The sequence below is a fragment of the Meleagris gallopavo genome, chromosome 1 (genome assembly GCF_000146605.3).
Source record: "Meleagris gallopavo isolate NT-WF06-2002-E0010 breed Aviagen turkey brand Nicholas breeding stock chromosome 1, Turkey_5.1, whole genome shotgun sequence".
Lineage (NCBI taxonomy): Eukaryota > Metazoa > Chordata > Aves > Galliformes > Phasianidae > Meleagris > Meleagris gallopavo.
This window is the reverse complement of record NC_015011.2, coordinates 15,078,094-15,087,517: the sequence shown is the minus strand read 5'-3', so window position 1 is coordinate 15,087,517 and position 9,424 is coordinate 15,078,094. Positions and strand designations below refer to the sequence as shown.

Sequence of the window (9,424 nt, the reverse complement as noted above, 5' to 3'; positions counted from 1 at the left end):
AAAAAAAACCAACAAACCCACTTTCAGAAAAACAAGAAAGCAGGCAAGGAAGGAAGGAAGGAAGGAAGGAAGGAAGGAAGGAAGAAAGGAAGGAAGGAAGGAAGGAAGGAAATAGCATAGAAGCAGCAGCCCAGAAAGCAAGACTTTTAACATGGATACAAAAGGCTATTTAGAAATTCTGCATTGGATATCTAGGTTAACATGTTACAACTAAATGTTACAACTAAAACAAACAACTAAAACATCAAGAAAAAGAACAAAAGCAAAACAAACCCAAAAATGACAAAAAAAGAAACAACAAAAAATCAAAAAAATCTTGTATAAATCAGTAGAGAGATTAAACAGGCTGTCATAGAGAAAAGATCAACCCTTAAGGGATGAAATTTACTCAAATGGGCAAAAACAAGAAAGCACAAATTAGATAGAAACAGGAAACTGGGAGAACTCATAAAGATTTTTTTCTGATCTTCCTGTTACATGTGGTGCTAAATACAAAGGTACAAAGTTTTGGATAAATTAAAAGCACAATGTAAACCTGGGTTAGCAAAACTGCTTGATAACTGAGGTGTAAACAGGAAAGTTGGGGATTACAGGAGATATAACAAAGGATTTTAATGAGTTCTTTTGTCATCTTTTAAGGGTTGAACACTTCCACATGATTCCCACCACATACAATGCATTCTCTAAACCAAAGGCATTAGAGGAATCAGATCAGTTTGGAATAAATATACTGGAACTCAGATCAAGTAGACAAATTAAATTTAGTAAATTGTCAGGAATGGTAACATTCACTGACAGAGCTGAAAAAAACTTGGATGTAAAAATGGAATGAAACAAAAATCAGCATTAACATTCTTCAGGGAAAAAAAAAAAATCATTCTGTAAAGAGCTTACATTATATCAATATTATATTCAATCAATAGTAGTAATTTCCAGACCAGTCTCTGCCATCTGTTAGCTTTCTAATTTAGATCTATAATAGTGGCTTAAGCTTTTTCTATTTGAGTGCACTCTTCAAGTCCAAAACTCCTCAGCTTTCTGGTCAACAAACAAGGGAACTCCCTCTAGAAGTTCACCAAATTTGGAGCAGGACACTAAGATTTGAAGATGCAATGAACTTTCTAGTTTATTTAGTTTGGCTCCATCATCTTTTACATCTGCATTGCATCTTGGAGTTCCGAACTTTGTAGACCAATTTACAGTATGGTAATATAAGCAGTTATGATGAAGATAATTTTTAAATATTTTCTCTGGCATCTGTTATTCTTTGTGTGTCCAAGATAAAAATCAATAATGGCAGGGAAAATACAGTCTATCTAAAAGAAGTTTTTTTCCCTCCTGGACTGCACACCGTATACTTTAACTTGGTGAAAATTATAAGGGGGAAAAAAAAAAACAAAAAACAAAACAAAACAAAAATTTCTGACCTATTACATTAGTCACTATTACGTACACCTAAGAACCCTAAATAAGCCACAGATCAGAATATTTCTTTCATTGGAAAGAATTCTCTTCAGCCAGTTTCTCTTCACCAAAAGTGCATCAGGAATTTCTTGCATTCATAAATCACATTTCCTTCTCCTAATCCTCTATGCTTGAGGTGAAGTGTCAAATACAAATGTCATCTCTTTCATGTCATGCCTTACTATCATAACTCCCGAGAGGGTTATTTTACATCACACACCATGAAAACTATTCAGCACATGCAAAATGGAAATGACTGCTTTTATAAAACCTTACATTCATTGCTGAGTATCAAAACCACATATTCATTGCTATATATATCAACATTTCCTGAAAGGCAGTGCCAATCCAAAATTTTAAATACACAAATGGAAAAACATATATATACACTCCTAAGACTATATGCATTCTTGTTAATTCTTTAGAGGTACACAATACCTATTCCAAGTACTAAAACTCTGTTTTGAAAAGTTAATCAGAACTCATTACGTTATATTGACTATAAATAGGAAAAACTAAGATATCAGCCAAAGATCTTCTAATCTGATCTTTGATTCCAAATGATTACTGAATGTTATATCTTTTGTAAGCTAGCATTTATTATAAGCCCTTCTCTTGCATGGAAAACACCTCAGCTTGTACTCAAGAGTTGTTTCAAGTTTCAGTGCATGGTCTTTCATAAACTTTGCTACCTTCCTTTGTCTGGACTACCACATGATACTGCCCAATCTATATAGTTGCCTGTATACAGATCAGGGATACAGCAAATCTCATCAAGACATACAGTTTTCTGGGGTGCTAATCAGCCTCAACGTGCCCACTGACACCTGGGAGCTAATGGAATTAAGACATTCTCAGAAGGGCCTAACAATCTCTTTTCTACTCTCTTTATTCTAAGGCATTGCAAACAAAACCAGTAAGAGCAAGCTATTAAAAAAATGATAAAGACTATTTTGTTATGCTTTTTTTTGGTAAATAAATAAATAAATAAATAAATAAATAAATAAATAAATAGCTGAATCTGATCAGCTATTTTATATGTGGTGACTTCACTGACTTTAATTAATGCTCTGCAAGAAACTGTTACCTTAATCACAAGATCTTTAAAAACAGAATGGATGAACAAAATTACTTTTATGAAGTAATGTATCAGCTAAAATGATGTTTCTTCATGAGTTTCCAACTACAAGTTTTTGGTCTGCCTTTTTGAGCAGAAAGATCATTACAGGCATAAAGACCTCAGCTCAAGGTGAGCCTCTGTCTAATATACATTAGACTGTAGCTTTTTAATTAAAATAAGGTTACTTACAGAGCAAATTGCACAAGTAAGATTATGAGATGTTAATCTAGATGTGAATGTGAAATATCACTGCCTTGGGGGAAGGGACTTTACCCTTCCTTACAACCTTCAGCTATCTCTGTGCAAGCTGGCTAGAAATTAAATCATTTAAATATACAAAATGAAACTTCAAAATTACTCCATTACAGCTGCTAAAGAGAACTTAAAAGTTTTTTTCACTGATGTTCAAGTGATATTAACTGAATCTTTCCCCAAGTATAAAAAAAATTTACATAATTACAAGAACAAGTGTTTTATTTTGTTACAATTTTTTATATTCTACCACATTAACTCTGAAAACTGACTCTAAGATTCCACTTCTACTTGTCAGTTGGCTTTGATACATATGTTAGTATCTCCCTCTAGTGGTTTTCTAAGTAATATTATTGATCAGACACCCTGGAAGCATACAAGTTCAACATTAATCTTGTTCTCATCAGATCAGCAGTTCTTTTTGCATACGTGTCACCGCGCAGTAGTGTAAATTCTCATGTCATCAAACACAACACAGTCAAAAATTCCAGAGCTTTGATTCTGAACTGGGAAGTCTGCACTAGGTCAACATGCAGTATTCATGTATTTCATTAGAAGAAAAACATCGTTTACACTAATTAGGTAACAAATATGTTTAGGTCACAATAAGTTAAAAATATGAATTTACTGAATCCAGCATCTAATCAAATGAATGCACACTGTTACCTTCTATCATTAACATTTTTGTTAACTTGAATGAAGTGAAAACTTCCATAAGCAGAACACTTGCCTTTGGTATCCTCAAGTACAGCTTTATTTTCACAAGTAGCATGGTCTCCTCTGATTACCTTGTACCTTTGTTTGCTTCTGTGCAGAAAACTTTCTTTTATTTTACTTTAACAGGGACAGGGGAAAAGTATTTTGAAGAGAACGACACTGACTCAGTTGATACATGTGAAGTCTCAAAGAGACAACTGCATAAGCCCAGAAGGTTTCTGTGTCTTTGTATTTGCTATGGGAGAGGTCTCTGTGTTCCCTAACTCTGATTTATAAGGCTCCAAGCGGAATTTTTTTCATATTTAATTTCCCTAAATATTACAATAGTAATTTGCTCCAGACTGCAGCTTTTGGGACCTGCTTCATTATGTTTTCCTTCGTATGCTTTCTACTAGAAAAAGCCTGCTAATTTTTTTAAGCCAAGAACAAAACAAAAAATTAGAGAAAGTAACTGACCATCCACACCACATGAAAACTTGCAGAAAAATGAAGATAGGAGCAGACGTCATGGCAGAGGCACGACTCGTTGTGCATATAGGCTGATCCTATTAATAACGGGCAAAGTAGCAAGTAGAGGAAAAGAAAGAAAACACAGAAAAAAGACATACAAGATGAGATATCATGCAGTTTGCTGGCAGTTAGCAGAGTTAATGTGAAAGCATCCACCCAAGAGCAAGAGATTCACAGCGAATTTTGCAAATGAACTTAATCAAAACAATCCACTGTTACAAAACACATGACTTACACACTGATTAGCACATCAAGCTAGTGAGCAAGAGTTTTACTTTCACACATGATAGTTGGAAGGACATGGAATATTTACAATGGACAAATATTTTTGTACAGGTTTTCAGCTTTGTTGGTCTCTAACAAGACTTCTTTATTCAAATTAAATCTTGCTACTAGAAAAATGCATTGAAAGTATAGAATACTGTCTGGATTTTACTTTTTTTATATATAGAGCAACTCAACCATTGTGCCTACTTGGATCATTGGATCAAAACCTGGTACACAGTAGTTATAATCAATTAACTTCATCAGAAGCGTCAAGCAATCTTTCCTTTGCAAAAATGGGATGAAGTATTACAAATGCTTTTTAAAATTAATTTTTATATGATGTCAACTATTCTTCTGTTAAGTACTCTTTGTTTTGCAATTTATTCTGAATATTCGGAACTAAATTTGTTCTTTTTCATAAAGAAAAGAAATGCAGTTTTGTACTTGTTAAAAATTTGACCTAAGGTCAATACACAGTTGCAGAATTTCTAGAGGGAACATCATCCCAAAACAGATGGTTTTCACCATGTAACAACACTTCAAATGACATTTGTAAATACTATTATAAAAATACTGATTCATAACAGGAATATCATCTGTTTGCCAAACCCACAGACAAACTGAATTTCATAGCATTGTACTCAGCCCATAAGTTTTATCCTTGCTGAGGTTACTTTTGTGGAAATCATGTGTGAAAGTACTATAGTTATAGGAAAGGTAGATAAGAAAGCAGCTGTTAATTTTATGTAATTCATGGGATACTTGAAATAGAGTGACTATGGTCTAGAGTGGACAGTATGTTTACTGGTAGATAGATTATAAGGCATCAAGGAACATTTAAATACAGTTTTCCCTGCTCTTCTAGAACAACTCTACAACCGTTTTTAGTGATACACTAAAGTGTTGCAAGTTCAATTTTACCTGTTTGGCTTCATCAAAACAGACATCAGGACCTTTTCTGTATCTGGGCTGTTTGACCATTTCACAAGGATTTGGCCCTTCATCTGTGTATCTGGTTAAGGAGCACATTTGTATTTTAGGCTTTGTACATAACCAGGATTAACATTCTGTTTTTACTTTTGTGAGACAAGCTTTATTCAGATAGCACTGCAATTAAAATCAGCACTCACAGTTCCCTAGTTAAGTGAAAGAAAACCAAATAAAATCAAATCAATATCCCAATAAAATAGACATCCATTATCTTTTTCAATAGATACTGCTTTAAAAAAAAAAAAGACTTCTTGACTTTTAACAATTAGTAATTTCAAAAGAATATGCAAAAAATAAAGGATGCTTCTATTACTACTGCATAAATATTACAGAAATTATTTGACAAAGTGGAAAACCTTCTCTTGTAATTGTGTATGTTACTATTGAGTTATTTGGGTTGAAATGAATAAGCACAGTAAAAGTGAGGAGGTCCATCTGGAAAGGTAATGTTATATACCAATTGAAGATTGCAGTGAATTTGTGGTAGTAATGCCAAGGCCTATAAGAACTACTTATTTTACTGTACCTATATTATTCCAGATGTCCTAGAAAAGATCATCTCACTGTAGCATTCAATACTAAATGTGAGGTAGTGCATTGGTTTATGTCTCTGAAACTCATATTTGCTGATATGTAAGCATGAATACTATACTTCGCTTTAATCACAGACTAAAAAGATACAGAAATTATTGAAGTGCACTAGAAAGGCACTATGGAAACAGTCTTCTGTTGAGCCTGCTGATATTACCATTTTTGTTTTTGTGGGGTTTAAATATGTTTGTTTTTTTGAATCATTTCCTTTGTTAGTAGTACACACAATAAGCTAGAGTTTGTTTTTTTTTAAAATACCGAGCACCAAAATTTTTTACCTATTTTAGTATATCTAATGTAAATTTGAAGCAATCCTATTAATGCACTGCTGTGGAGTACTACAGCAGATTCACTGCAGTAAGGAGATGATCAAAGGAAGAGAAGGCAAGAAGACAGGGAATTTATTTCTACAGCTCTGCAATCTATTTCTGTCTTCATTCAGATGTTATCAGACTCCCTTTCCCTCTCCTCTGTGGGGGCCCAGGTGAAAAGGAAGTCGAAACATAGAAGAACTCTAAAAGACCACGTGTACAAGCAAAGCTGTACCAGCCAGAAGGAATCAGAGCCTAACAATATCCATCTGAATAACACCTAAAGGTCATTCTGCCTATTTGTGTGATGTTATGCTACATCTGCATTTCACAATGTACCTTAGTTATAGAAAAGAGAGGATTGTCTAGTACTGCAAGTTGAAACAAAGAATAAAACAGTTCATTTAGTCAACACAAGCCCACCCAGCTGCTCTGACTGCAATTTGAGGTCATTTACTGCCCTCTGAAAGGTTGGATCCCCACAGGAAAATGCACATAATGTGCCTATTTCCCATCAAACGTATTCTGTTTTCTATAGCACGTCTTGTCCATAAATTCAGACAGTGGCAATAGTTAATCAAACTGTCATGGACTGAAGCCAATTAGAATATTAGGCTCTATTTACATAGTTTTGTGACAACATGAGTATTGCTTCCACTCCAGTGTAACTTCCTCTTTCAGACCAAGCATAGGTGGAATTCCCATTTTATGAATGCCGAAATGAACACACTATTTGTGCTAAAGAAATACAGTCATCTCTACCATCATTTGTTTTTATTTCAGATATGGAAGTAGGCTGTCTCAACCAACTTCCTGACATGGAAAAAGATATATATTTGTTTCATATTCTGTCATAATAATATACTATAATTACTCTCTGCCAAATTTCTCCTGACCTGTATTTCCTGTATTTCCATCACCATTATCTACCTGTACCTAGTGGAGTGAACAGAGTGGGGCAAAGTTTCATCTTAGAACAATTTTTCACCAGATTTTTGTTTCAGTGCAAGGACTGTGCTTGGCAAGTACATCCTGAATCGCTAGCCAGATCTGAAGAATTTCCACAACAGCAGCTGGAAAACTATAGTCTTTGATGATTAAAGCAGATTCCACAAGAAGTAAGTAGTTCTTATCTGCACTAAATATACGATTAAGTGCTTCAGTCACTTTGTCTGAGTGTTGCAGGCATCAGTGCAGCATTCAGCTTTTAACGACCAAGACATCTTATCTTGGTGTTAACCTTCTTACTTCTCTACACAGATATTTCTTTGCCTTTTCTTAAAGCTGAACAAGCCCGACTGTCTCAGGCTTCCTTCCCACATCCTGCACTGCAGCTGCCAGTCACTTTGGTGGTCCTTCACTGGGCTTGCTGCACTACGTCAGTAAGGTACTGAGGAATCCAACTCTGTACAAAGCACTCCAGGTGCAGTCTCATAAATGTTTATGAGATGGGAAGGATCATCACGTGACTTTTATTGCTAGGCATACTGCCAACTGATGTTCAATTTTTTCTCCATCTTGACCTTCAAGGCATTTTCTGCAGAGCTGTTTCTCATCACTCAGCCCTTAGATTGTCTACTTGCATACCATTATTTTGTCTTGGATCCAAGACTTTGCATCTTTTTCAATATGCTCCTCTGAGCCTATTTCCGCTTAGGTCCTCTCAAACAACAGCTTTGCCCTCTACCTCAAGGACTGCTGCTTCAGGATAATTTGTGTTGTTGCCCACAAATATCTGCTGCTTCAAGTACTCCAATGGCAACCACTCTACTAATATATACACAGAGCATTATTTTCCAATTATATTGCGGTATGTCATAGACAGAAAAATCAATCCACATCAGTAAATAACTTGATTTTAAAGGATACCCGGCTTCTCTGCTTGCATCAGTGGCTTTGGATCACAGGAGCGGCACAGCAGTTGGCTGTCACTAATAATGAATACCAGATTGGTGTTTGAAATCTTCTCTGCATGATAAAGTCTGGAAAAAAAGCCGACAATAAACAATGCTTAAGTGAAACAAGGAAAACCGTATATGAGAACATACATAATTAGAATAAAACATAATCCAACTTCTCAGAATCAAACTGCCTTCTCTTTTCTGTTAACGAACATCAGGAAACATTAATGACAAATTTTGTAATCTTTTCGACATTTTCATGATTCCCTCTTTCAGCTAGACTTATTGGTGGAAAAAGAAAAAAGGAGTAGAGCACAGAAGGCCTTTAATTGATTTAACAGCTAGCTCTGTGCTTCTAAAGTAGTAGCTATACTGAGAAAAAAACATCAGTTCAGCATCAATTCTTCTCCTGGCAACACTGAAAAACAAAACAAAACAAAAAAAACAAAAAACTACAAATGAAAAGAAAACACACACACAAACTTACCTATAAAAAATAAGATAAACCAGTTTAGGGTATTTATGCTGTTTTTTGGATATATATTTGTTGTATCTTATGTAAATATTGTTCTGCAAAAGGCCTTTCAGTCATTTGTAATTTGTAAGTAATTGAAGAGGTAGAATTATATATTTAACCTATAGATGGTACACTTCATATATTAGATACTAAACATATGATTGTGTCTGGATTTTTCAAAGAAAAATTTCATGTGCTATTATTTAAATCTATAGGAGAAGCAGACAGACTTTCCATAATCATAGTTTGTTAGTATTTCTTAGTCATTAGGAAAATGTATCCTTGATGTCAAAACAAGACAACTCAGGATAATGTAACAGGTTAATTACTTTTAATAGATTCTATTAAAAAAAAAAAAGTTTTTACAAACTTTATAAAGGTGATTGTCATTCTACACAAGGAGACATTTCGTTACTTAGATGTAAATATATTTTACCAATTTCTTTTGTACCAAATTTTTCAGATGATGAGTTCATACCGCTGATTAAGTACAGTAGGATGACAAAATACCTGATAATTAAATAATTGATGCTGTAACTGTGTATCTGGTTGTTTTAACCAAGCTCAGGCCACCTCTTTTTTCTTGTGTTTTCCTGACTTTATAACAATAACATATCCATCATAGTTAGAAACATGGTAGTTATTTGTCTTAAAACAGCATCAGCTTCACTTATCCTTTCTTACACTGTTGATCTTTCCAGATTGCCAAGTGCACACTGAGGCACACAATTGTACTGACTGGGATACCTATGCATGGAGAATATCACAGAATCACAAAATCACA

At 34.4% G+C, this 9,424-nt stretch overlaps 1 long non-coding RNA gene across 1 annotated transcript; it reads right to left on the bottom strand.

Moving 5' to 3' along the window:
• Positions 1-54: 54 nt before the first annotated feature.
• Positions 55-8,206, bottom strand: LOC109364695. The gene is made up of 3 exons (XR_002110560.2): positions 8,092-8,206; positions 5,252-5,334; positions 55-4,098 (listed from the first exon to the last, which is right to left on the bottom strand). It is a non-coding gene; the product is annotated as an uncharacterized LOC109364695 (long non-coding RNA).
• Between the last annotated feature and the right edge of the window lie 1,218 nt (positions 8,207-9,424).